General features: G+C 43.0%; 1 long non-coding RNA gene across 3 annotated transcripts in view; it reads right to left on the bottom strand.

Moving 5' to 3' along the window:
- Positions 1 to 930: 930 nt before the first annotated feature.
- The window catches only part of LOC135185664 (uncharacterized), a 30,044-nt gene continuing 3,894 nt past the window's right edge, over positions 931 to 27,080 (bottom strand). Inside the window, exons 2-7 of one of the 3 annotated variants that reach the window (XR_010306564.1) lie at positions 21,369 to 21,480; positions 16,936 to 16,987; positions 15,337 to 15,408; positions 13,724 to 13,790; positions 7,775 to 7,914; positions 931 to 1,305 (exon numbers count right to left, since the gene is read on the bottom strand). This is a non-coding gene — a long non-coding RNA (uncharacterized LOC135185664). Of the gene's footprint in view, positions 1,306 to 3,182; positions 4,510 to 6,509; positions 6,682 to 7,774; positions 7,915 to 13,723; positions 13,791 to 15,336; positions 15,409 to 16,935; positions 16,988 to 21,368; positions 21,481 to 27,080 lie in introns of those variants that run through there. The other 2 variants (XR_010306566.1, XR_010306565.1) reach the window with 2 other exon arrangements.

The following is a 27,080-nucleotide window of genomic DNA, read 5'->3' as shown; positions in this document are numbered from 1 at the left end:
AACCCTCCTTCTTGTCCTGCTTGTATCCCACTGTCTGCTGCTTCATCCTATGCTGTGTTGGTTCCAGAATGGCAGTTTCTGACATTATGTTCTTACCAAGTAGCCACAAAAATATCTAAAGACCTGAATTACTGCACTTCCAGGAAAAAAAAGGTGGCAAAAGCCTATGTTAAGAAACTTACTGTGTTTTGGAAGGAGGCTTCACTGACCAGTGATAAATGATTTAGAGGAATCACAGACTCCTAGAAACAACCAGGTTAGAAGAGACCTCCAAGATCATCCAGTCCAACTTCTCACCCAGCTCCTCCATCCAATCAACTAGATCATGGCACTAAGTGCCTTATCCAGTCTTTTCTTCAACACCTCCAGGGATGGTGCCTCCACCATCTCCCTGGGCAGCCCATTCCAATGCCAATCATTCTCTCTGGGAAGAACTTCCTCCTAACATCCAGCCTAGACCTCCCCTGGCACAACTTGAGACTGTGTCCCCTTGTTCTATTGCTGGTTGCCTGGGAGAAGAGGCCAATCCCCACCTGGCTACAACCTCCCTTCAGATAGTTCTAGACAGCAATAAGGTCACCCCTGAGCCTCCTCTTCTGCAGGCTGCACACCCCCAGCTCCCTCAGCCTCTCCTCACAGGGCTGTGTTCCAGGCAGCAGCCTAAGAGTTGCACAGTGGTGCCACAGTTCATGTCCCTGCTTTCCTCACCTCTGGTTTTCTGCAAGTCCACCACCTGGTTGCTGCAAATGCAAACTCCAAGACACATTAGAGGAGAACTGATAATCCCCAACTGAAATGTCAGAAAGTAACTGGTGGTTTTGGCTCCTGTTAGTTGGGGCTCAGCTTGAGGTACCTTAAAGAGGCTTGACTACCAAAGTGGTAAGGGTAGCTCAAATCCATCATTCAGATGCAAGAAAAGAAACCAAAATCTTTTGATTTTGAAAGCTTTGGCTTAAATGTTTCAGGCTGGATGTCTTTGGTTGTTACATCTATGACACTGTCTAAAAAGAGTATCACTGTCCATGGCTGCAGTGGCTTTCTGTGGACTCAGAGGTTTCCTCAGCTCGTTTTTAACACAAGTTCATTACTTTTCCTGCTGTAGTTTTAAAGGACCTTAGAGAAACCGGCGATAAAATACTCACTTTTTGTTTACTTCTAAATGGTCATAACTATTGAAGAAGAAATTGTTCATGGTTCCCAGCAGCAATACAGGACAGGAAAGCAGAGGGTCCTTGTCCATAAATCCATTCTGAAGTGCAAAATAAATGTTCAGTGATCCAGGCCATAAAAATTCAAGACTAGAGACTGCAATTGGGAAAGAAAAAAAAAAGGTGGTCTATTAAATTAAGATGCTACTAGGTGTCATTGTGACTCTGTGGGTAGCATGTCTGTCTCACAGCCAACTACTTGTGGGTTCAAGTCCCATACTGGGAACTTTGGCTCCCATCCAGTGTACTGCAGTAATTATTACTGCAGCATGTGGCACTTTTAGAGGTGTCATCCTTCAGAGGAAACGTTAAACCTCCTGTCCTTCTGCCAGCTCTCCTGTTGGAAGTTAAAGATCTCCCAAGTCCCCTTGAATATAGTAAGTAATAACCTTGAGGCTCTGGCCAAGATTTCCTCTCTCAATAAAAGAGTTTGTAATGGACAAGGCGTATTTCAGAACACAGCAGAAGTCATAGAAACCAGTGGAAGAAGCCTCATTAAGATGTCATAGTTCCATTACATGTTTTTTTAATGTAGCAAATCATCTGTGTCCAGAAAAGGGCCACGAGGACGATCAGAGAACTGGAGCACCTCTCCTATAAAGGAGACTGAGGAAGTTGGGGCTGTTCAGTCTGGAGAGGAAAAGGCCCCGAGGTGACCTTATTGTGACCTTCCAGTATCTTAAGGGGCCTACAAGAAAGCTGGGGAGGGACTTTTTAGGATGTCAGGTAGTGATAGGATGGAGGGGAACAGAACAAAGCTAGAAATGAGTAGATTCAGACTGGGTGTTAGGAAGAAGTTCTCCACCATGAGAGTGGTGAGACCCTGGAATGGGTTGTCCAGGGAGGTGGTGGAAGCCTCATTCCTGGAGGTGTTTAAGGCCAGGCTGGATGAGGCTCTAGACAGCCTGATCTAGTGTGAGGTGTCCCTGCCCATGGCAGGGGAATTGGGACTAGATGATCCTAATGGTCACTTCCAACCCTGACTGATTCTGTGATTCTATGATCTATCTGATTGAGTTTCAACAGCATTTTCAAGCATCTGCCATGAATACAGGCACATTCGAAATGCAAACAATTTCCACTACACATCTTTGGAAGAGAGGTAACTTTCATCACCACCTTAGAAAAACTCAGTCCAGGTTCAGGAAGTACTGTAGGTTACTTCTCATCACCTAACCATCTTTCCTGGCTCCCAACTGATTGCCTCTACAGCTCCAATGAAAGCAGGGGCTTCCTCTGCCTTTGTGATGGACCCAGCTGACACCCAGGCAGGCAGGGCAGCAAAGAGGTGTAGGACCCCAATGCTAAGGGAACATTTCTTGTCATGTATCCTTAGGGAAGCCATGTGCTTATCACAGGAAAGGATAAGAGCTTTCACCTACTTCGCTATCCCCTGTTTTCTAATTGTAATAGGCTCCCAGCTCTCTGTAACCGTTTGATGATGGCACTTCTTGTGAGTCACATGCTCCAACCTGGGAAACAAAAATTAGCACCTCGTTCACTCACAGTGAACAGGGAGAAAGTCATTATAGAGAGCAGTTTATCTCTTGAAGGGTGCACCTAGAGAAGTCAGAGGAATTTGTTCTCTTGACAACTGAGGAAGCAGAAGTGCCTCTTGTGGACTTGGACCTCAGATAAAGGAACCCAACCCTTACATGCCTAAATCTTTCTTATGTCAGGTGAGAACGTCCTGCATTTGCACTGGGAGGAAGTCTGAGGCTGCCAGAACACAACAGCCTGCAATGTTGCATTGGACTCTCCTTTGTGCACTTCACCATTAATACTTTTTACAACTTTTTCTTTCTAAACACAGAATGTACCAGCAAGGGCCAAAAGCCTGAATGTGTGACAGAGAAGCTGCTCTTTGCCCTTAGTGTCAGAATGCTCACATTTTGTTTTAGCTTTTTTGGCATGTTTCTTTCCAGCAGCCAACAAAATGAGCTCCCTTGATGGTGTCTGGGCACAGCAGCATAGTACTGGTTAGCCATGTGCCAAAGACTTCCCAGCACTGCCCACTCGTTCCCATTGATGTTTTGGATGCAGTTTTAGGGGGGACGTTGTTGTGGTTTCTTGCTCCTGTCAAAGTTTCCCTTCTCTCTGCCCACTAGCCATTGAAGAAAATGAATGGAGGGAGCAGCAAATGTCTTCTGTCTCCCTTATACCTTTCTCATTTCAGTTCTGCTGTTCATTTCTCATCCTTCCAGTCTCAAGTGCTCTCCTGAACTCCTCACTTGGGTGACCTCCTTTCTTAATTTAATCTGGACAAAGCGCCAAGTTCATTTGGAGCCATAAAGCTTGATTTGCTGTGTGCTCTTGGCAAATGTGAATAAGCTCCCTGGCTCCTTTTAATCAGCTATCATCATCTTTTTTTTTTTTCCAAAAAGACCTGCTGCAATTAGGTCACCAAAGCAAGTAGTCTCTTGTGTTTTATTGAGAACAAATCTGTCCTACTCCGACTTGCTGCATAATTTAATTTTTAAAGCTTGATATCATTTTGGTTTCCATGTAAGGCAACCCCACAAGAGCAATTATATCCTTTCAAAGGCAAGGTTACTACTGCTAGAACCAGGACCCAGAGGGCCTGGTACTGTGCTGTGTATGGTAATAGTACTGATTACTACCACTTACATTGCAACATTCATCTACCTACCCAGCCAAAAAAAGCACTCTGCTGGCATCCTCCCTGCGACTCTGCACTGAGCTGGTGCATGGAGGGTCTGCTATCAATTAGTTAATCATTTAGCAATGTTTAGAAGATGTAAGGCAGCTGCTAAAATCCAAGTCTTATTGCTGTGTTAACTATTTACTGCTCCTTTTACCTTTCACTTTTTCTAGTTCCCCCTATCAGAAAGCATTATTGTGGTATTAACTGCATTTAGCATCTCCTGGCCCTGACATTTAGATGTCTGAAATGTTTTGGTATCGGAACACCTCAGGTGCAACATTCTGCATGAAAATTTGCTGTCCTAAATTTTGTTTCTATTAGCTACTTTGAAAAACACAAGAACATAGTATGGTACAGCAGCTTACTCATCTAGCTGGAGCAGCTTTCCAGATTAAATGATTTGAGGAGTTTGGGAAATGCTTTTGGCCACTGGGTTGGCTTTGGTTTCCAAACTCTGGTTCTCTCTCAGTTCCCCTCATCACCTCAGGACTAACAGATACTTCTGGTGCACTGGGAGAAATCTCAGCTGAGTCATATGTTTTGAGGCTCTGGTTGGCACTCAGATTGGGCTGCAAGGCACAATTAGAAAGCCTGTATTTCGAGAAAGACTTGTAGTAAACACATGTAGCTGGAAACCTGGGAGACAAGAGCAGAACTCAGTAAGGTGATTGCAAATGTTGCTGGTCAGAAGAATGCTGTATCTCCCCATCCACCTCACTACACTCTGTAAAGTGCTCAAAACACAAACACATTTTGTCTGATGTGGGCAGACACAACAAGATCTAACTGTAGTATGTGGAGAATGAAGGGGCCCTGCTCACTGAGCAAGCTTGTGTAGGTGTTGCACCATCCAAAGATAATACATTGCAATTATTCTAACACATGACTTGGAGCCACCACCTCATATTTAAGATGTTGATTTTCACTTCTATGCAGGACAGAATGAGAAGTAGGGGATATTGTCCTACTCTAACAGCAAGAGCTTGTTTAAAGGCTAGGATGACCTGTAGCTGATCTGTCTCACAAACTTCACAGGCTTTCTAGATTGAACGTTTCAAAATTCTTCTTGTGTTATAAATCATTAGCTACCCTCAGGACTGTCAGAAACAAACTGCTGATGTAACAACACTTCAGCTCCTTCTGGAGCAACTAATTAAAAGCCCCTTTCACACACTCGCCTTGTCCCGCCTGTAGCTATTGGGACATGTCATTTTTCAGTCAGTGTGAGGGCACTGGAGTTAGCTTCCTGGAATTCCATCAGGATAAAAATAAAGTTGCTCTTAATATGTGACACATCATTCAGAATGGCTCATTCCAGACACTCTGGGAGAGGAAAGTAATGTATGCTTTGTCACCTGGGGCTATGTTGTGCCATGTGGAACTATTTTAGAGCTCAGCGCTTTTGATGGGGACTGCAGCTAATCCTATTCTCAGGTACCAGTACCAAAAGAGCATGACTAACGTGCAAATCATACCCAAAACCTGTGAGCTAGCTTGTGCAGAAAATTAGGATCTTTGGAAGCCTCTCTGCCACAGGGGAAGCTGTTCTGCTTCTGAGCAGACAGTGCAAAGCGGAGTCTCTGCTTTTTGTGCTCAGCCCAGGAGGTCCAAGCAGTCCATCAGAAAGCACAGACTTGGCCCTGAGCTCAAATCCTGGCAAACCTCAACCATTCTTTGAAAATGACCACTGAAGTATAGCACTAAAGAAGGAAAAGAGGCAGGGCAGCACAGGCTCCTTACATTGCTAATATGAAATGGAATAAAGGCAGCTAAGTGTGGACAAGACAAGGATGTTAATTAACAGATAGATAAAGCCATAATCACAATAAGCTTTATCCAGCAGTATGTAGTACCTGGTATCCTTCTCTGTTTTGTTCATGCCTGCCTCAATATTCCCTTTAGGACTTCTCCAGAGCTTTTCCCAGTTGCTAAGGGCTCTGCACAGGCTCCTCAGGCCCTTTCCAGTCAGTGCCACCACATCTCGTCATGAACCTGCCACTCTCTTTCAGCATCAGCACCAGGAGTACAAGCCAGAAGGATTCCTGATGTTTGACCTCTTGTGCAGTTTGTGTATCAATTCTGCTTCAAGCTCATTCTCCTGCCTGCTCTGGGACTCCAAAGCCACAGTCAGATGCGCTACATTGATCTTGCCTCCAGAGACTGTGAGAATATTTGCTTTCTCTGGGAATATTTTTTTACTGTGGCAGAAAATCAGACGTGGGCACACATAAACAAAGAGAGCTGGAAGAACATCTGGGACAGCAGAATGCCCAACAGAGAGATATCCTGGCCTATTTCCACTCTTTTGCCTCTTGAAACTCATCCCTAGGGCCATAAAAAAGTAAAGAACAAGAGCATGAATGTTTTTCAAGGAACTCTTATCCTGCATCTCATAGTAATTGCTACGTGCCTTCATCTGCAACCCTGTTTTGTGCAGAACCTTCATTTGTCCTTAGACATCAAACACTCCTCAACTTTGAAGAAGTTTGAATACAGATCTGGCCTGTGCAGCTGAAGCACACCTCTGGCATAATGATTGGAAAAGAAAAAGGAATGTAGTGAAGCAGAGCACAGACAAATGTCTTCCAGAAATCACTGTAATCAAGCAGCTGCTTCCAGCATGAGATCATGTCAAGATGTCCTTCAACATGGTGAGCACAGTTTTGATGGGAGTTTATGAGGAGACTAACTCTATGAAGCTCACAGTGTTACTGGCTTCTTAAGGCAGGTGTTTGTTAGGAGATTAGTTTGTTTCACAGACACGGTTAGAATGTGCTACTCTCAGGGTTACTTCTGCCTCACTGGATCCTAAATGGGAAAGTAAATTGCAACGAGTTATATATCTGGGAGAGGAAAAGATCTACAGGGCAGATCTTTTACTAGTAGAGTAACTCAGCTGTACGCTTCACACTCCAGCAGTTGCCCAAATGAATTTCAAGCCACAATTTGTTAGTTTTTAAAGGAATATGTCTGGCATTTGAACATCAAAGACAGAGCAAGAATGTTATTGTGCTGTTGGTGCCACCCAGATGTCTTAAACATAGATTAGAAACGCAGTGGTTTAGGCAGCACAGAAAGGTGTAACAAGGAAGATGGCAAGGCATAAGCATCGACCACGTTTTACTTGTAGACACAGCATACAGAGACAACAATATTCTTCTCCAGTATGAGCTGCCATTTTTAACCTCAGTTGCTATGGTTGTGATGTAATTTGAGACAGAACAAGGGGGAATGGCCTTAAGCTGAGGCTGGGGAGGTTTAGATTGGACATTAGGAACAAGTTTTTCATGGAGAGAGTGGTCAGGCACCGCAATGCAGTGGTCAGGGAGCACCCACCCAGGATGTGTTTAGGGTCGTTTGGATGTGGTGTTTAGGGATATGGTTTAAGGTGAATCTTGTAGAGTAGGGTTATAGGTTGGACTTGGTGATCTTGAGGGGCTTTTCCAACCTGGATGTTTCTGTGATTCTGTGACTTGGCTGTAAAATATGAAGGGTGTCCTTGAGCAAGGGGACTGAAATACATATGAGAATAGAAGCTCAGAAGGAGACAGGGGACACCTCTGAGGCTGAATTGAAAGAAATTCTTCTTACAACAGGAATTCTTAAAGGGGATCTGATTTTTATCATGAGTATGGCACAACCTGAGAAGCTGTGGGACTGATTATGATAGCAATAAACTTGATAAGAGTAAAATAAGAACAAAAGCTAAAGAGGCAGATTTTGTGCAGCAAAGGGGTTCACTTTCAATCAGAGAGGCATGTTTAACCTCTTGGGCATCGAGAAGGTGATTGCTAGCATAGTTCAAGGATTTCCTGTTGTAATAGTTACTTGTTCAACAATGCAAAGTTTCTAGTACTATAGGTAAAGAATTACTCTGGGGAAAAATATTCTCCAAGTTTACCTGTGCTTTTAAACTTGTCAGGCCTTCTCACCAGCTCTTGTCCTCCCTTAGCCACAGAACTGAACTATGGGAATGCATCAAAGTTCATAGGATTCTTCATGTGCCTGGTGTTTGGACCATTCCTCCTGGTGAACAGCAGCCTGTGGAAAACAGCTCAAATCAGGACAAAGGACAATGGTTCAGTGTGAGGCTTTAATTAATGTCCTTTGACAAAAGAAATGCCAGATTTGACTGGGTAGCAGAAAAGGAGTGGAATATTAGGTAATAAACATCAAGCCAACTTCAAGGAAATTAAAATGTGATCATTACTGCTGGACTGTAAGGATATTATTTATTTTATTTGTGGTCAAGTGCCCCCGTGTTGGTGAAAACTGAATGCGAAGAAAGATGCAAGTGCAAGTTGAAGTAGCAAGGGAATTTCAGGGCACAGATGCTGCACTACTTTTGCTAGGTCATCACATCAGCAGAGGGCTTGTCACCACCTCTGGTGGTGTTAGGCAGACCGAAGAGAGAATACACTTTCATTTCTTCCTGCCACTATTTCCTATTCCAAGCAAAGTCTGCATCAAAGCTTGAGGCCTTTGCTGGTGCTAGTAGCACTTATACCTCCATAATGTTTTAGGAAATATCTTTATCAGATGTAATTTAATTAGAGATCACTCAGAACTGGTTCCTGTGCATGAACAGAGTGTACAATTTTGTCCTTCTAACACTCCCAAAGATATCCTTGTCTAAAGCCAGGCAAGGCAGGGAAGTGCTGTCATTATGCTTTCAGAAGACAACACTATCATATTTACTCTCATCTTTTACTCATCCTTTGATAGCTTTTTATGATTGTTCCCTGACTTTTGGCCTGCAGCCATTTCCCATCCTACGGGGAATGACAACCAGAGATGGTAAGAAAGAGGAAAAGATGACAGGAAGAAAAAAAGTCAAGTAAAACAAGATGAAATTCTGCGAGGTAAAAATGAAGGTTTAAAAGAAAAGTTTGAAATACAGCCAAACAAAATAAAATATTTAAGACACATTGCTAAATGCAAAAACCTTTGCTTTAAAGACATTTAACAAGCACAGCAAGACAGTGGCAGAGGAAGAAGAAAGGGGAAGGAGAGCAGTGGAGAAACTGTGTTGCATTGTCACACAGGCTTTTCTCACAGCGCATTTTGAATCTATGCTTTAAGGGTGGCTGGTTGTGATTCATAAAATAAATATCAAAAAATGTGCCTACTTCTGAGCAGGGAGAGCAAGAAAATCTCTCAGTCCAGAGACTCTCAGGAGGTGTATCTCAGCTGCGGTATGGTTATTGAAAACGTAAAGGGGCGTTTGACAGAATTGTTCAAACACGTTTTTGTAATCAAGGCAAAGAAATGCAATCAAAACATTCCCCCCCCCCAAAACGTTCACATCAGTTTCAAAATGTGGCATTTCTTCTGAGAATCAGAAAGTACCACCCTGCTCTAAGCCAAGTATTCTGAAGTCCTGAAGGAGTATCTGCCCTTTTACTTATGCCACACTGGGATGGGCAAGGAGATTCTTCTGCATTACATTTTTAGTAGCCTCTAGGTCCGTCTAATTGTGAACAGGACCAGGTTTGAGATCATGAAAACTTTTACAAGACACAAGAATTGCTTCCTGCCCAGCTCTAGCATGAAGGCTCTTATATCACCAAATAAAATGACCTATAATGGCTAAAATAGCTTCGTTAGGTAGGTTTACTATTGTGTAAATTGCAGCAAAGGCATGGGACTCCAAGGTGCCACGGTGGCAATCCCATTCCCTACCTTCCAGCACAAGGTATGTTTTGAATTTAAGCACGTTGTACCCATTTCCCAACTGCAAATTGGGCGGCACACAACGAAAACTGTGCTTTAAGAGCTTTAGCATTTTATAGACATTGCAGCCATGCACCAATCCTTTACCTTAGGAAAAAGTAAGGGTTGCAAAGAGCTTGCTATAAAAACACTTTAATCCCCTGCACTCACTGCATGGACTATGACACAAAACACACGAAGTCTTGTCCTTGAGGAAATATGCTTTGACCCTTTTGTTTCCATGTCTATAAAATGGGGTGATAATACTCATCTGCTGTGTAATTGTGTGCTCTGGAGAGAAGAGCAGGGTGTTTTCTGTGAAGTGGAGATCACTTGGTATTGCCAATAGCCTGAGTAATAATAATGCAACTTAACAAACGCAGCAGGAAATATTTAAGCAAGCTTCAGTGAATCAACTCAAAATGCCAAGACTATACTATAGAACTATGTAACTGCAGCTGCAACTTCTAATTTTGGGGTCTTATTTCCATTAGATTTTTAGTTCAGGTAAAGCACAAAGATAGGCTTTTTCAAAGTAAAAATGTTCCAGCACTTTGTAAACTTCAGTTACAAAACCAACAACTTCTGCCTTACCCAGAGGATGTTTTACAAGCCCCATTAATATCAAGGTCTGATATTCTGATGTACTTTTGGGGCTCATCTCTAGTCAACTGGCAAAATATTAAGCACAATGGCAGAATGTTATGAATAAAGGCCTGCCAAGATCTCTACATTTGTGTATATATTTATGTATTTGCTCATTCACTTAAATAAGCTGCAGATCAAAATACTTATTGTAAAAGTCTGGGAAGATCACTCTTCTTTTTTTTTCTCCCAGATCATCAATAATACCTTGTCTCCACTTAAGTCTCTTGGAGTTTTGCCCTTAATTCAGCAGGGCAGAGCTCTCAGAGTGGACTTTGAAACAACTGGATTAGGAACAGCTACTTTTCTGATCTCCCATATTTCACAGTGGGAGCTGAGAAACAACATTTTGAGGGTTGAAGTCATTTAAGCCAGCCAAGAAGGATGCAGGCAGTAAACTTGTTACTTTACTCAAAGATTGACTGTCTGGACAATGCTACAAAGCTGGACACTTACTATTTTTGCATTAGTTCTCAGAGGTCTGAGGCACAATCCATGGTGCGAATCACAGGAGGGAAGGTGCACACTGCATGCAGGGGCGTAGCAGTTCCCTGTTCACCACATGCACACAAACTCTTACACCCACACAAACTCCTACACTCATATGCAGCTCCATTGATACAACAGAGTTTCATGCATCTCAAATTAATAAGAAAGGAAACATAAAATACAGGGTAGTGCTTCCTCTAAATTCTGGAGACTATTATTTAACAATTTGATTAATGCATCTATTATACATTCTTAGTACTTTAGACCCCAGAAATACTTCTGTTGTGATACCACTCATTAAAGGAATCAACTTTCCCCCCTTTTTATATTCTATTGTCTATTTTAAATTTTTCAAAGAGAAATATAAATGTTCTCTTGTCTAGAAATTCAAGCCCTGGTACTACCAACCAAGTGTCCAAAGGACCTTGTTTCTCTTTTTGCTTTCTGCCAAGGTCACAGGGTCAGTGATCTTCCTGTTTTCTCTAGGCTACTTTCTGGTCATCCTCTCCTTCTGTACTCACATAATCAAAGCAATGTTTCTTTTCTTCTCCAGTCTAGGCCTGCCTAAAGGACAGTGACGTCTATTGTTTCACCCATCTACTTTTAGGGAGGAACTTACTTCTCCCACCTGAATGACAGAGAGTTTACATACTCATTACTATGGCCCGTGAGTGTCCAGGGACGAAAAGCATTTCTCCTGCATTTAACCACGTTCGGCAGCCCTCTACCATTTCACTATTTAACCCTGTGGGCTGAAGTCAGCCTCTGTGCCCACATTCTCATTTTGGCAATAATTAGGAGCCATATGATCCTACCAAGAGCTGTGTATTGAGAGGCCAGCAAAAATTCCTGCTGCTTGGATAAGCTCTGTCCAGTAAATTGGAAAGACCTAAGACCTCAAAAGATCTCCAAAATTTTATTTTACACACAGAGGAAACATATTTTTGGGGGGAAGGATAAGAAAAGGAAAGCCTGTAATGAACTCTGCAGTCAGGTAGCCTCACACAGACCAGTTTCTCTACTGCAACCGTTGCTGCATAAGTACCCTGCTGCGGTGAACTTTTTTTTCTAAGGGGCCAAAACTATTTGGAAGAATGCTCCACCTGTTTGCCCAGTTTTCTCCCTCACAAGAGCTGATTGGGGTAATTGATTGTGGGGGCTGATGGAGGGGGCGGGAAGATGAGGTCAGTTAATTGCTGCCTGGGGAAGAGGATGTAGGAGGTCTCTTTTGTTCCAGGCTGAGGGCCCACTTGTAGTAAATGACATACAACAGAGATGCTCAGAAGACACTCTTTTAAGACTTTTCCCACAAGGGAATAGCAGATGTTGTCTGTGATTTATGGGTCTGGCTTTTGGGGTCTAATACTGTAAAATGTCTGTGCAATCTGGGCTGGTATCACAAGTGAATGCAAATAAATTTACCCTGAATGAATGTATTACAGCTCACAGCAGAGCCAAACAGCAAGCACCCAGTCTGGGTGAAATACCTTTCAGTTCTCCTTCCGCATATCTGAAATACGTGTGGACCTCACACGCTTTGAGAATTTCCACAGACAAAGCTTTCTGGAAGAAAACAGCCCTCAGATCCTGAGCACTGCTGTCCCATGGGTTCTCTGCCTTTAGATTATGGGAGCTCTCACATCTGTGCTCAGACTTGCCAACTCTAATAAAATGCATTTATTTGAAGCTTTACTGATGACAAAAGGAAAAAAAAACCCTAATAACTATTGAAATGGAAATCAACAACTGTTCCAGGTCACACTAAATGGATTTGAGGACTTAGTAACCTGGCACCCTTGAAAATATCTTCTCCATAAGGCCAAACAAAATGAGCATATTTGGAAGCATTTGGTCAGGTTTCCTAAATGCACCCTCCTTTACCCAACAAATACAATTTCTCTTTCATTTCTTCCTTCTTTTTTTAATCCTCCCTAGACCAAGTCAAATACAGAAGCCCTAATACAATCTTTTCCATCTTCCCTATTCCTCTCTCTCTAGTGAGTGTCTTTGATGCAGCTGTGATTTACAGCGGAGAACAGCAAATCATCTGTACTCCACACACTGTTGTTTCAAGTGAGGACAAGGAGCTTTAGAATAGCACAATCCCAGAACAAATAGTTCTGCTCAACAAAGACACAAACAACCTGCTATACATTTGCTGTTAACACATACATGCATTTTCTTTTCCAATCCTTAATGAACATTTAAGAAAGCAAAAGCAAGTGGCTTTGAATTTTGGCTGGGAGAACATTTAATATGTTTTCACTTGTGTATTGATGCCATGGCTAGAAAATGGTATTTTAAATGGTATTCATATGCCATACCTCTCACTTCTCTGCCAACAGCCTCTTATTGTAAAGGGGTTTATATGGAAAATATCTCAGTTTATCTAAAACATCAAGGGAAAAAAATAGATCTATTTTCCTCCCTCCCCCATCTCTCTTCTCACACACATAATTAGCCAGCAATCAGGTATAATAGCTAGGCATGTAAATGCCTTTAGTTCTGTGCAGGTGCAAAAAACCAAGGTTACACACCAAATCAGGCCCAAAGGAATAGTTTTTCACTAAAGGACATAAAAACTGCTTTGATTCTCTCCTCCGAAGTGCTTCCTCACATACAGATACTTCTTTCACACATAGAATCATAATGTAATCACATCCCAGCCCCTGTGCTGTATAATGCAAAACCAATGTCATGTGGGCTACGAGTGAGTCAGTTTTGGCATCAGTTTCAGTAATCTGGAGATAGCAACACAGTGAAGAGAAGAAAATTAGCTCTGGAAGATGGAGAGATTACCAGGAGAGCAGCAGAGAAATGGAGATTTCCTTCACAAAAATCTTGGGGAACAGATTATTTTCTGAGGCACTAAGCTGTCTTTTTAGTTACAAGGAAAGAAAAAGCTAAGGCTCTGGGAATAACCTCTGTATATATGAGAACCTATGTAAGAGAAAAAGCTGTCAGAGTTTCTAGTTTTCCCATAGTTAGTGTAAAGGTTACTTACCTTTGTCTTCCACTAAAGCTGAATCAGCACTTTGAACTTACAAGCAGAAGGTAAGAATCTTCTTTTCCTGGGCATAAAGGAGATGAATTCAGAAACACCTTCTCTCTCAGATCTTCTGTCAAGCTTCAAAGCTAAAAACTTGGGCAGAACAAATTGCTCAAGGTACACAATCAGTCACCATCCAAAGAAAGGAGCTGTGAGGACAGGGGTAGGAACACAGCCTTTGTGGCATCCAGTCTAACTCTGCAGCTGACAGTGTGTAGAGTTACTGATTTATGAGGGATAGTAACTAAGAGAAGAAATTATTGAGGTGGTTGGATAGTTGGGTTAAAAGGTTTGTCATCACGAAAGTAACCCAGTCCAAACCCATCCTTACCGTGGCCAAAAAAACAAACACGAAACACAGACACTGTGAGAAGCTCTGGGTTTATGGTCAGAAAGGTTACTATGTTTTCCTTCACAGTCACAGATCATTAATTTGAAATAACTTTTCTGAGGGTCTGTGGAGGTCCTGACAAGGTAACTTGGCCAGTGTAAGAGAGACGATGGGAAAATAAGTATCATGCAACAAATTATCTTTACTGTCAGTTTTCAGACTTCAGCAATTAAAATTCCCACCTCTGTGCAGACACATTTGGATGGAGAGAAGCATGCTCTGACTTGTCTAAAGCTAAGTTAAACAAGCACAGGAAGGCAAGATCCCTGTAAGATCTGGCACCTTCGTGCTTAATAATGTGTTTAGATAGCAGCGATTGCAGCCTGTCCTCTGCTACACTCCTCTCCAGCCACAGAGCCAGAGCAAAGGGAGTGCTGAGTACTTGACAAGAAAGTAAACACTGCAAACATGCCTTTGCCTGCAGTATAATCTAACCCGGCTGGTACTGAGACAGATGAAGAGAGTTTGCCTCTGGCTCTGCTAGGCTCCCGGCAGGAGGATGGGGATGCACAGCAGCAGGGCAGCACCATCCGTGAGTGGCTCTGCAGAGCTCTGCTTCCAGCCCAGGGAGGTCTGATGGAAGGGCACAGCAAAGCTCTGAGCTTTCTGGGTGTTGGAGAGTTTGCATTACTATCTTTAAGCTCTCAGGCTGGCTCGTTTGCAAGAAAAGTCAGACTGCCTCAACACATGAGAATTTAGCACAGCATTAAACTGCAAATCCTAAAGCTGCAAAGACTCTTCTGTGGGAACCTGAACTTTCTGCCCTGCCATCCTATACAGTATCAGCTTTTCACATTGCAGCTCCTTCCTTCTAACTTAGTTTTCACTCTGCCTTTGGAGCCAAGTGCTCCGAAGCCCCCTCATACAGACACCCAGGCAGAGTCTGGAAGAGCTTCCAAACTGAAAAACTGAGCAAGAAGCCCAAGAAACCACATATACAAAATGACCACACTCACTGCCACAGACATTTGGTGCCTCTGGGAGTGCACTCTCTGAACAAAATTGAAATACAGTTATTTGTCCTCCTGAGCCTGGCAGCTTGAAGTCACTGCCAGGCTCTTTGGAAGAGGACTCTGCAAACACCATTGTAAGCCATTCCTGCTTCCCTTGCACTCCCTCCCCTGCCTTGTCTTTATAATCTATACCTTCTTCCCTCCATTATTGATGAGATTCTTACCTTTTGAGAGCCAAAAAGCCACCCATTGAGGCTTACTCCATTAGGCCATAAATGCTCTTGAGCTGCTGGAATCTGTTTTGAAAATAGACAATAAAAATTAAGAAGAAGAAAAAAATCCATCTCAGATCAGCTTCTCATAGTCAGAGGCCAAAGACAGCTGTTTTGAGGGGCTCAATCCTGCAAGTCATGAGAAGCTTCTGAACTGTGCTGAGCACCTTCATCTGAAAAGAGCTTAACTAGAGAGAAAGGTAGCAAAGCACCTTCAGCACCCCACTGGTTGAAGCCACATGTTATTGGGACTCCCATGGATTTCTGCCATCAGAGCAACTGGTTTTGAGAATAAGTAAAGAAAAAAGTCTCCAACTGATACCAGTAGGAATCCTTGGCACGTACAGGGAACTAAACATTGTGGTTGAGATCTTCTCTGCTTATGGGAACAGTCTTTCATTCTGCTTATGCAAATGATACATATTATACAAATTATGCAAATAATTACCAAGTCATTCTGGTAGACTGTATAATAATAACAACAATAATAATTATTGTCATTACTATTGTTGATGTTGTTTGTCAGGACTGTTGTTAGTCACATTTATTCTCATTGTGCCTTGGGGCCAGCCAAGAACAGTGTCCAGCAATGTCCTGTGCAGACAGGCAGTTGCTGCCCCAAAGAGTTTGCGAACTGAAGAAACCTCATGGATGCAGAAGAGGAGGGAGAGACAGAGGGACAGTGCTGGAAGGCAGAGCTGACAGCTGGGGACACCACAGCCCCCTGTGGCTGTATGTTTCCTGGTCATTTTCCTGGCTGTGGAAGGAGCAGTGCAGAGAGCCACAACAGAGCTGGCTTGGATGGACAGGGAGGCAGGGACTCATGGCCAGCATTTCTGGAGTACTGTGTACAGTTCTGGAGGCCCCAACACAAGAAGGACATGGAACTGTTGGAGCGAGTCCAGAGGAGGCCATGAAGATGCTCAGAGCGCTGCAGCAGCTCTGCTATGAGGACAGGCTACGAGAGTTGGGGCACTTCAGCCTGGAGAAGAGAAGGCTTCAAGGAGACCTTGGAGGGGCCTTCCAGTATCTGAAGGGTGCTCCAGGAGGGCTGGAGAGGGACTATTAACAAAGTCTTGTAATGACAGGACAAGAAGGCATGGGTTTAAGCTGCAAGAGGGGAGACTTAAACTAGATATTAGGAGGGTGGTGAGACACCAGAACAAGTTGCCCAGGTTGCCTGTGGATGCTCCTTCCCTGGAGGTGTTCAAGACCAGGTTGGATGAGGCCTTGAGCAACCTGTTCTAGTGGGAGGTGTCCCTGCCTATGGCTGGGGAGGTTGGAATTGGATGATCTTTGAGGTCCCTTCCAACCTAAACCGTTCTATGCCAGGGACATGTGAGGGTCAGCAGCATCCAGAGGTGTGTAACGAATACATCTACTCCTTGGTTATAGCTGTGTGAGAGTTCTGTGGGAAGTGTCTGCTCTATAAAGATACATTTTACCAACTCCTGGCTCAGTGCAGGTCATTCTCCTCGTACAGACTGGGACTGGGCACTGCTGATTCTCTGCCACTAGGTACAGCCTGTCTGGTTTAGCATTCACACCTACCCCCAAGAAAACTGCAGTGGCAGGAGGCTTTCTCTTCCTATTGTGTGCACACCTAAAGACAGAAGGGGAAAACTAAAACTTTAATAATTAATCAAAGCAAGAATGATCCTGAACCCTCTTTATTCTCCCATCAAACAGTTTCCAGGTGTTTTCTGGAATGAAGAAAAAGTCATTGCTAGCCACTGGTCCCTTCCCAAACTGGCTGCACTTAGGTTCCTTCCCATGACTCTGGAGCATCTGGAGTAACTTCATTGACCACTCCTCTAGTGATAAGTGAAACAAGCTGGGGCTGGTTCTCTGAGCTTTGCAGCAGGTAGCACAGCCCAGGTAAACCCACACAGCTAAATCCTCTTACCCTGCAAAGTAGGTTGGCCTTGGCTTTGCTGGGTGTCAGGCTCTGGCTGTGGCCCACGCCCTGCCTGGCAGAGCATGCTAGTGCAAGAAGGGTCTGAGCTGCCTCAGGGCAGTGCCTACAGCCTTGGTTAGTTTATTAATAGAGCTGCTAAATGTCTTGCGTTTGCCAGAGCTCTGCTGTTATTTCTCCTTCCTGCCATTTTCAGAGTTAGTTTGCTCATTGTTATTCCAAAAAAAAAAAAAAAAAAAAGGAAAAAAAGTGGTAAAAATGACATGTTCCCTAAAAAAAAAAAAAAAGGAAGAAATGGTCTCACTACTCAGGTTATGAAGATAATTGATCAGCCCTTTTGGAGCACACCCATGTAACATCTAGTGCCGTTTCACCAACAAGACCTTCAATCCAGTGAAATTTCACTGAAGTCTTTTATCCTTGATTAAAAGCTCTGGAGCTGTTTTGTGCTGGAAAACTGGAGGAACTTTTCAAATCTCAGCAGTCTGAATTTCTCAGAAGGACCTCCGTGGCTGTGATTTCCTGTGTGAAGCACAAATTATCAGGAATGTTTCTGGAGAGCTGAGAGATGCCAAAATGATGCCAAATCCTTTTTCCTTTGGTCTGCATTTCACCAGTTATTCCTGTCCTGTTTCAACTTCTAAGTAATATGGAAGGATGAACCTGCTCCCCTACATTTTTCACTCTGTTTTCACTCTTCTTGTCTGTGCCCTCCCCCTTTCCCACAGTCTCCTGTCAGTGACATACAAACTCATCTATTATCAGCTTGAATTGAACTTTCAGAACTATAATGTCCAAATGGGTCGTATATTAGGTGCAAACTAGTACATTTAAACTATTCAAACAGCATCATTGTGGTGCCTAGGAGTAGCTACCATCAGAGAAGTGTGTAACAACATCTTTCTGACAAGGTCTCTTACAATCAGAAAAGCTCTAATCTATTTACTTGTATTGGGTATGATGTGGGGAGTTCACAACTGCATATAGTAACCTGTCATTTGTGAAAGCCTCAGACTCATTGTGGAGGACACTCTGTCTGTTGTGGGAGGGATAAGACAGATGAATGTGAGGAAATAGTTGAAAGGTTCAGCTTCCACTAGAATAAATCTGAATAGCCTTGAGCTGACAGATGTAAAAGAACAATTGTTTAACAACTTCCTTTCTACAAAGAGACAATATTGCAAGTCCCTATAAAGTACAATACACCATAGAATATAAACACAATGCAAGTATGCTTAGCAAATTAAATAGCTGGGATGAGAATATTTGGAGAGCTGGCCTTATTTTCTTGACTTCTAGCTTCCCAGAAATGCTGGCTAGATCTCAGCTTACAAGTGTCTTAGTTACTTTAAATCTCCATTCCTATTATCCCTTACTGAGCCTCCTGGTAAGCTGAGTAGGTTTCATAGTTCCACAGAATAGCTTTGCTTAGTAGAATAGTATTTATCTTGGCCACCATAAAGTTCTTTGTGTCAAGCAGAACTCAGATTAAAAACTCAAAAGAGAGGAGAAAAGACCAAGAAGAAACACTCCTTTGAAGAAAATGAGCAGAGGCACTGCCAGATTAGCAGACCACCACAATACAGACAAATGTCCATATTATCTGAAGTGTACCTTCTTCCTATCGCTCCAAGTTTCCTCAGTGACTCTACTTGCTGATGAGGGAAGGAGGCAGGGAAGGACATCAGTAGTCAGTGGATGCAGGATCCCAGCTCCAATTCATAGCATGATCAGGAACTCTCAGCTGCACAGCTTGGTGCCATTTTCTCTGCTCCTCCCAGCAGTACTGTTGGGCTAAAAAAACCCCAAAACATTTTAGAAATCAGCTGGGAAAGAGAATCAGAGCAGGAAATCCATCACAATATGCCTTCTACTCTTGCCATACATATGGAGGCCAGAGGTAAGGAGATGTAGCCTGTAGTCCCTTTGGCACTGATTCACATACCATGTGCTTCTGCAGAGGACCAAATCGTGGCCATGCACCTGAACACCTTCCCGAGTTCAGTCAAGGCAGGCAACCCACTACCACCCTGCCAAAGCACACAGATCCAGTCCTGACTGTTCAAGCACTATTCCAATATCACCCTGGGGACTACAGCAACAGATTTTTCTGTACTTGTCCTTTTCTGCATCTCACCAGAACCTCCAGAGCCAGTGAAACAAAGTTCCGTTTACTTTTGCTTTGCTATGACTCTGTACATCAGCTGTGCACCAAAGGAATCCAATTTGTCCATTCAAATGGCTCAATTTCTAGAAACCATAGATAAAAAAGAATTGTCCCTAATTATTAAGCCATTGCTGTATCCTGAACAAAGAAATGTCACAATCCCTGTCTAATTGTTAGCCTGAAACAGGGCTAACTCTGAAACAGCAAGGAAAAAAATTCTCAAGACACTGCTGAGTAAATTCTGTATTTATGGAACTTTTGAGATAAGATGCTTTACACTCAAGCTGGCAGGAAAACTGAGAACAGCACTTCCCATGCAGGAATTGTGGCATGGGGATGGCAAGTTTTAAGGTCAGCTACAAGCCACTGTAAATACATTTGCATATTGTACAGTGGCTGGAAACGAATGTGCTATTGTGAGCATCTATTCAAGATCCCTGCACTCCAGTTGGCTCTGCCTGCTCCATTTCAGTGTAGTATCTGGCAATGGAATTATGCTGTGAACAATATACATGCTGGAGAATAATAGGTTGAAATTAATTCCCCCAGTGGTGTTTTCACCGCACATTCACCTTCTTGGCAAAAGTGAATATGTGTAGCTTATCTTAGACATTGCACTAGGAACAGACATTTAAATTCATTTTAAGCAGCTTGAATTTTAAAATAGTGCCCCCTCATCTTTCCAAAGTTGACTCCCTCCTTCTACTCTCAGCTCTTCAACTCTTTTTCAGAAGTGCTTGCATATACTTAAACAATAATTCTTTACCCTAAAGCATTATCTCAAGATTAAGAACATAACCAAGCATCATAGCATTTTTCCTGGCAACAATCAGGAGCTCATTTCAGCCCTAAAGTTTATCTGTTTGGTTCAAAATGCAGCAGGACTTTCTTTTTTTGACATAGAGCCCTACAAACATTTGCAAAATATGAAAGAGACAGACGTCCTCAGACTCCTGTCACAGGTAATCAGAAATCATACTCTGAATGTGTAGCTTTGCCTTGTACATCCATTTGTCAGGACAGTCCAGTCTTAGACACAGATCACTGCTTTGTAAATGGATCATCTCTTGTCTGAAATACTGAAGTGGAAATAAATCTTATGACATATCCTGAGCCTTTCTTCTGTTGACTTTTTTTCCTAACTTGGAATAAATTGAGGGATTATCTCTTGTATTTCCTGTATTTAAAAGAAAAACACTTAAAGATCTAATGAATATAGTTATCTCCTGGGAAAGAAAGAAAGAAAGAAAGAAAGGAGTCCACAAATAAAATGATGGCATAGATAAATATAAAGATCTGCCTTACACTGCAAAGGGATGAGAAAGAAAGGAAACAGAACTCATCAATAGATATAGTAGCCAAATTTGCCAGATTTTGCTAGATCACTGGCAAAAAAAAAAAAAGGCAGAGGTAAGCCTCATTAGCTCCTCTATTCATGAGTGTCCTCTGTAGTGGCTACAACTGAAATGGTGATTTTGGTTTGGGTTATATGTGTTGGCTTTAACAACACTTCCAGTTGTCATGTCTTGCAGAGGAAAGATTTTGCATGGGCCCACTGTGCAAAGAAAGAGTAAAATGTGACATTGAGAGGAAACACTAGGAAAGCCTGGGTTTTGGCTTATTTCTTACCTTTCGGGAGAAAGAGCATCTTTTTAGGCAGGTGCCTTTTGTCAGTCATTAGCCTTCCCATTCCCATTACAAGAGGTTGGGTTACTGGTCCTGATAACTGCATGGGTGCAAAGCCAGCAGCTTGATCAGTCTGTGAGTACCCATGATGAGGACACCACCTACCTTAATTCCAATTTCAGGATCTTTCACTGACTTGCTGTATGACCTTCAGTAAGAATCTTCCCTGCACACTGTTATTCCCAGCAGGATAAAGATATAATGATGTCTACCCACCTGGTAATGAGATTTGAGGGCTACTGATAAAGTGCAAGCCAAATTCTTAGTACCATCAGCATTTATTTGACTTCAGCAGCGTCAATCAGTCGGTCTTCATGGGAAGCAGCATCTGAATTTGGAAGCAAAAACTGTTAAGCAAAAATTGATACAGAGGTCTGTTTAATGCAATATTCTGGGTATTGAGTAGTAGCACAAAGGAGTTTATTTGTACCTTGTGAGCTTCTTCGTGTCTCAGCTGAAGAGAAAGTAGGCTCCTGTAGAAAAAATAGTTTTGCCTCTAACTAGTGATTTGCAAGTGAACTTCAGCCTGATTAATCTGGATGTTCCCTGCTACCTACTTCAGTGAGAAGATGGAGCAGATGACCTTCAGAGCTCCCTTCAAACAAGCTCCTCTATGATCCTAACTTGGTGCTGCTGCTTTCATTTCCTCTGTCCCTTGGCTGCTCTTTTTACAACACACTCTTCTTGCTTTGAATCCATGCTTCTTTCTCTGACATATTTCCCTCATTCTTTTTTACATGGGTTAAATAGTGACCAAGAGAAAGGTCTAAGCATAGTTAATTGCCTTACTAGATCATCCTTGTTAGTGAAATACACCCTAGGCAAAGGTGCTGGATGTACCAATTAACGGTCAGAACAGTTTTGACAACACAAATGCCAGGGAAGTTCTCTCTAAAGCTTCACTTGCTATTCATCCTTTGCATGTTTTCAGTGTAAACTCAAGAGCATCCCACTACCTTCCTTGTTATTGTTTATGATCTAACCAACTGCTTTCTCTTCAAGAACAGACGTCTATCTAAATTGATAAACTACATTTTACAAGCTTTGGCTTACTCAGAACGAAAATACAGAAACAGGTCCATGCCAGAAACTGAGAAGCTCCACCCCACTGCATCTGACCCCAGTACTCAGCTGCTCTTGCAAAGATTTTGAGTGCTGGAACTAGATCTGAGAGGAGAATGTTTGTGTTCTCTTAAAAAAAATGTAAACTAGTGCTCAGAACAGGTGTAATCTTTGCTTTTACATAAATATTGTGGTTATTCCAGCAGCAGAGACCTTTCACTAGAAGTCAATTCATTGCTTTCTTGCTGGAAGAGTGTGTTGAATTGATATCATTTTTTTAAAACAAAGTATCAAAGAAGATTTGCTTACAGGGAAAACAAGTCAAAGGGAAATTAATAGGATGTTTCTACAGAGGCCACATAGCAGGATTTGTAAAGTTCTCAACTGTTTACAGAAGTCTGTGACACTGCATTTTCTTCGTTCCTTGTCATTGGCAGGTCCTCATGTATGCAGATGTTCTCCTCTGGGGTGAGCAAGTGCTGTGCTGACATGGATAAAACCCCTAAGTGTTCTGATCTGCTTTCACCTTTTTTAAAAACACTTCATTTTATGATAGAATCATAGAATGGTTCAGGTTGGAAACGACCTCAAAGCTCACCCAGTTCCAAACCCCCACCATAGGCAGGGACACCTCCCACTACAACAGCTCACTCAAGGACTCATCCAACCTGGCCTTGAACGCCTCCAGGGAGGGAGCAGCCACAAGCTCCCTGAACAACCTGTGCCAGTGTCTCACACCCTCACTGCAAAGAACTTCTTCCTAACATCCAGTTTAAATCTTCCCTCTTCCAGTTCAAACCCAATGCTCCTTGTCCTGTCATTACAATACCTTGTAAGTAGTCCCTCCCCAGCCTTCCTGTAGCCCCCTTCAGATACTGGAAGGCCACTGCAAGGTGTCCTCGAAGCCTTCTCTTGTCCAGGCTGCAGAGCCCCAACTCTTGTAGCCTGTCCTCATAGAAGAGGTGCTCCAGAACCTGTAGAATTATTGAAACATAAAGCATAAGAGGAGGAGGGTGTGTTGCAGTAAAGAATCAGGCAGGCATTTAGGGAACAGGGTAAGCTCTGTGTTTTGGTTGGTTGTTTTTGTTTTCTTTTCTTTTGACACACTTTTAATCCTGCCTGTTCAGAGAGAAAACAAAGAAAGAAATGGCCACCTAAGTTTATGTAGAGATCAGGTTGACTATCAATGTCACCTGTGCATGTGGAAGTGTGAAGTATTTGGTGAATTGGTTTGCAGTCATCACTGTGACAGTGTGGAATCATAGAATTATAGAATGACAGGAGCTGGATGTGACCTCGAAAGATCATCTGGTCCAGCTCTCCTGCCAGAGCAGGATCACCTACAGCAGATCACACAGGAATGCATCCAGATGGTTATTGAATATCTTCAGAGAGAGAGACTCCACAACCTGCCTGGGCAACCTGCTCCAGTGCTCATCCTCTCAGTGAAAAAATTCTTCCTCAGGTTCACATGGAACCTCCTGTGCCTCAACTTCCACCCATTGCCCCTTGTCCTGTCACTGGGCATCACCAAGCAGAGCCTGGCTCCATCCTCCTGGCACTCAGCCCTTACATATCTATAAACACTAATGAGACCACCCCTTCGTCTCCTCCTCTCCAAGCTAACAAGCCCCAGCTCCCTCAGGCTCTCCTCATAAGGAAGATGTTCAACTGCCTTAATCATTTTTGTGGCTCTGTTCTGGACTCTCTGAAGCAGCTCCCTGCAAGGATAGGCTGCAGCTCATCAATATGCAGGCAAAGCAGCCTCAGCCATGTCTGCTCCCCAGTGAGGATCCCAAAAACGCATACATTTCCAAAACAAATGCATCGAAGTATTGGAAGAGACATTTGTCATCCATCTAGAAGGTTAATTAGGCACGAGTCAAACAAAGGCACTATCCATCTAGAGATCTGGAAGCTCAAACAGCCACTCACCTTGTGACTGTTTTAATGACTCAAAACCTCCTAGAAATAGTGCAGTGGCCCATCAGAGGGTGGACAGCAAACACATTTTGGGAAGTATAACTGGCAGCAACAAGCTCACTCCTAGGCTACTTTGGCAGCAGAAACAAAAATGAATGGCTTCACACTCTGCCTCAGTGCTAGCATAGCGACATGAGATGTTAGACTTCATATTAAACGTTGTCCAAGGCAAATGCTACGGTGGGAAAGCACCAATGTGAAGCATTAAGCATACCCTTACTGTCAGAACCAGTGACAGCTTTGTGAGCTTTTTATCTGAAGGATCAGCCAAGCTGGGAAGGAAAACTCTGCTGAAGTTTGCTAAAGGTTGGGTTATTTCTTGGTTTGAATTCTCAGAAGGCTTAACAGAGGGAGTGAATTTTCCCTGCAAACCTATGTGAGTACAAGAGGCCTGACTAAACATCGAACCAGGAAAACCATGAAGCATGAAGGTGATCAGTGCCAGGGTGGTGGTTAGGGAAGCGGTAGGGGCTGGTTATGCTGTGGTACAGGGAGGGGAGAAACAGGCGAGTGGAAATCAGCTGGGGTACTCATCTCTGTGTTACTTGGGATATATTGACAGAAGCAGACATGATGATTTATCTGGAAGAAAAGAGCCTGATGATAGATAGAGAACTCGACCTCATTAAGAGAGAGATGCATATGATATCCCTGCTACAGGCAATACAGAATATAAAATGGATCTGAAAGAAGTACTGTCAAATCAATGTTTAAAGTCAGTAAAACAAAAAACCAAACCCAAGCACTTGAAAATACTTTAGCAGAACAGAGATTTGATAATATGACCCTTCAGGCAATAAAATATGGTCTAAGATGTATTAGTGTTAGCAAGCCCAAAAAGCTTACACCTTAATTAACTAGATAGTCCAGCAGATGTAGTGAATGTAAGCTTGCTGGGCCTTTAAGGAAGTACCTGGCATGATGGGTTTTCTTGCTTCCCAAGAAAATCACTTAGAGACAGGAAAACCAACACTGATGTCTTGCCACCCACTGGACAGCAGTGTCACAGTATCATAGAATTGTCAGGGCTGGAAGGATCCTCAAGGATCATCTCATTCCAATCCCCCTGCCTTGGGTAAGGACACCTCACACTAGACCAGTTTGCTCAGATCCATATCTAGCATGGCCTTAAAGACCTCCAGAGATGGGGCTTCCACCACCTCTTTGAGAGGCGTCACTGACACCCAAGAGATACCACAAAGCCAAGGCTAGGTAAAGAACAAGGAAAGAGGCACGCAGCTAGATAAAAAAAGGAATACCAGGATAGCAAGAGTCACAGCTCATTTTAGTCCATGATCTATGCACATCAAGGGTTGCTTCCAACAAGACTGTGACTGATGATCATTGACCTTTGATGTTTGACTGATCTGAAGTTGTTTACTGATATTTATTATTTAACATATATTGACCAGAAGAGGAAAGAAAAAAAAAAACCCACAACTCCACTTGATTGCTACTCCAAGTTACTGAAGACTGCAGACTTCAGAAGCTATGAGAATTTGTAGAATCCGATCAGGTAATATCAGCAGATTTTCATGTCAAAGTTTTTTGATTGGGTATTGGGTTTTTTTGGGGAGGGAAAAGAAACAGATTGATACAGAGCAGTCATTATGCTGTTTAAAAATAAATTTCCTGTTATTAGAGTAGGTCACTATTACAGGATGTTTGCTATGTAGAATAAACCTTTGGGGATAGCAATCACGTTGGACAGAGAGCAGATTGTGACAGCAATAAGAAAGTGCACAGCACAACAGTGTGGGAAAGGCAAAAGGAAGACAAAAAAACACCCCTACACTGATGTATATTCTTAACAGAGATTCACACTGAGATATAACCTTAAATAATTGCAAGAGCCGAAAGTGTTTTATCTTCTTTTCCATCCATTTCCCTTGTCTGCTGGAATGAAAAAGGAATCAAGCTTTGGGGGATTTGTTTCGTTGTGCTTTGTTTATTCCCTGATCCCTACAAGACTCAGAGCGCTTGTGCAGCAGTGACAAACACTACATGTCCTGCTATTGATCAGTGCCAGCACAGAAAGTCACCAAGACAAATAAAGTAACCCCCAGCCCCTTTTGACAAAGCCTGAGAGAAAAGCCGAGCTGGCTGCCAGACCCTGAAAGCATCTTGTTTGTTTGGGTTGAGCACAGAAGATGAGACCATGAGAACTCCACCCTGCCTGGCTGCTTCCAGCAACTAAATATGAACATGAGTATCTTAGCTTAGGCTTTTACTGTCACTGCAAAATCACTACCAGGAGGCTGAGGCAGTCACACTAGAGCAGGACTCCAGCACACAGGACTTGGTGAGACACTGGCACAGGTTGCCCAGGGAGGTTGTGGCTGCTCCTTCCCTTGAGGTGTTCAAGGCCAGGTTGGATGAGGCCTTGAGCAACCTGTTCTAGTGGGAGGCATCCCTGCCTATAGCAGGGGGTTTGAACTGCATAAGCTTTGAGGTCCCTTCCAACCTAAACCATTCTATGACTTCAGAGAGCTGCCTCAGCTCTTTGACTGGAAGGCAGATGCAAAGAGAAACCAGTACAGCTGGCGGTGTCTGCTGCTGTACTTTTTTTTGTTATCTGGGGTTTTATTCTACATCCATTACCTCCTCCTCCCCCACTCCCCTCCGGCATCAGGGCACTTCTGCTCACAGCACCTAAAGCAATCATCTGCATCAGCTCAAGTTTCCAAAGGGCCCTCTGAGGTACCCTGAGGAAAGCACCATGAAGTAATTGGGTCTGGGATCTTGCAAAATCAAGACAAATATTGCCCAGTGTCACAGCTTTTATGTGACAGTTGTAAATAAATAGAAGCCAGCTGCAGCACTAAAGCCATCTTCAACAGGAGACCTTTCGGACCCGATGTGGAACAGCCAACACTCTTCTGT

This window comes from Pogoniulus pusillus, chromosome 23, assembly GCF_015220805.1.
Source record: "Pogoniulus pusillus isolate bPogPus1 chromosome 23, bPogPus1.pri, whole genome shotgun sequence".
Taxonomy (NCBI): Eukaryota; Metazoa; Chordata; class Aves; order Piciformes; family Lybiidae; genus Pogoniulus; species Pogoniulus pusillus.
The sequence above is the reverse complement of the archived record's forward strand: the minus strand, read 5'-3'. Positions and strand labels throughout refer to the sequence as shown.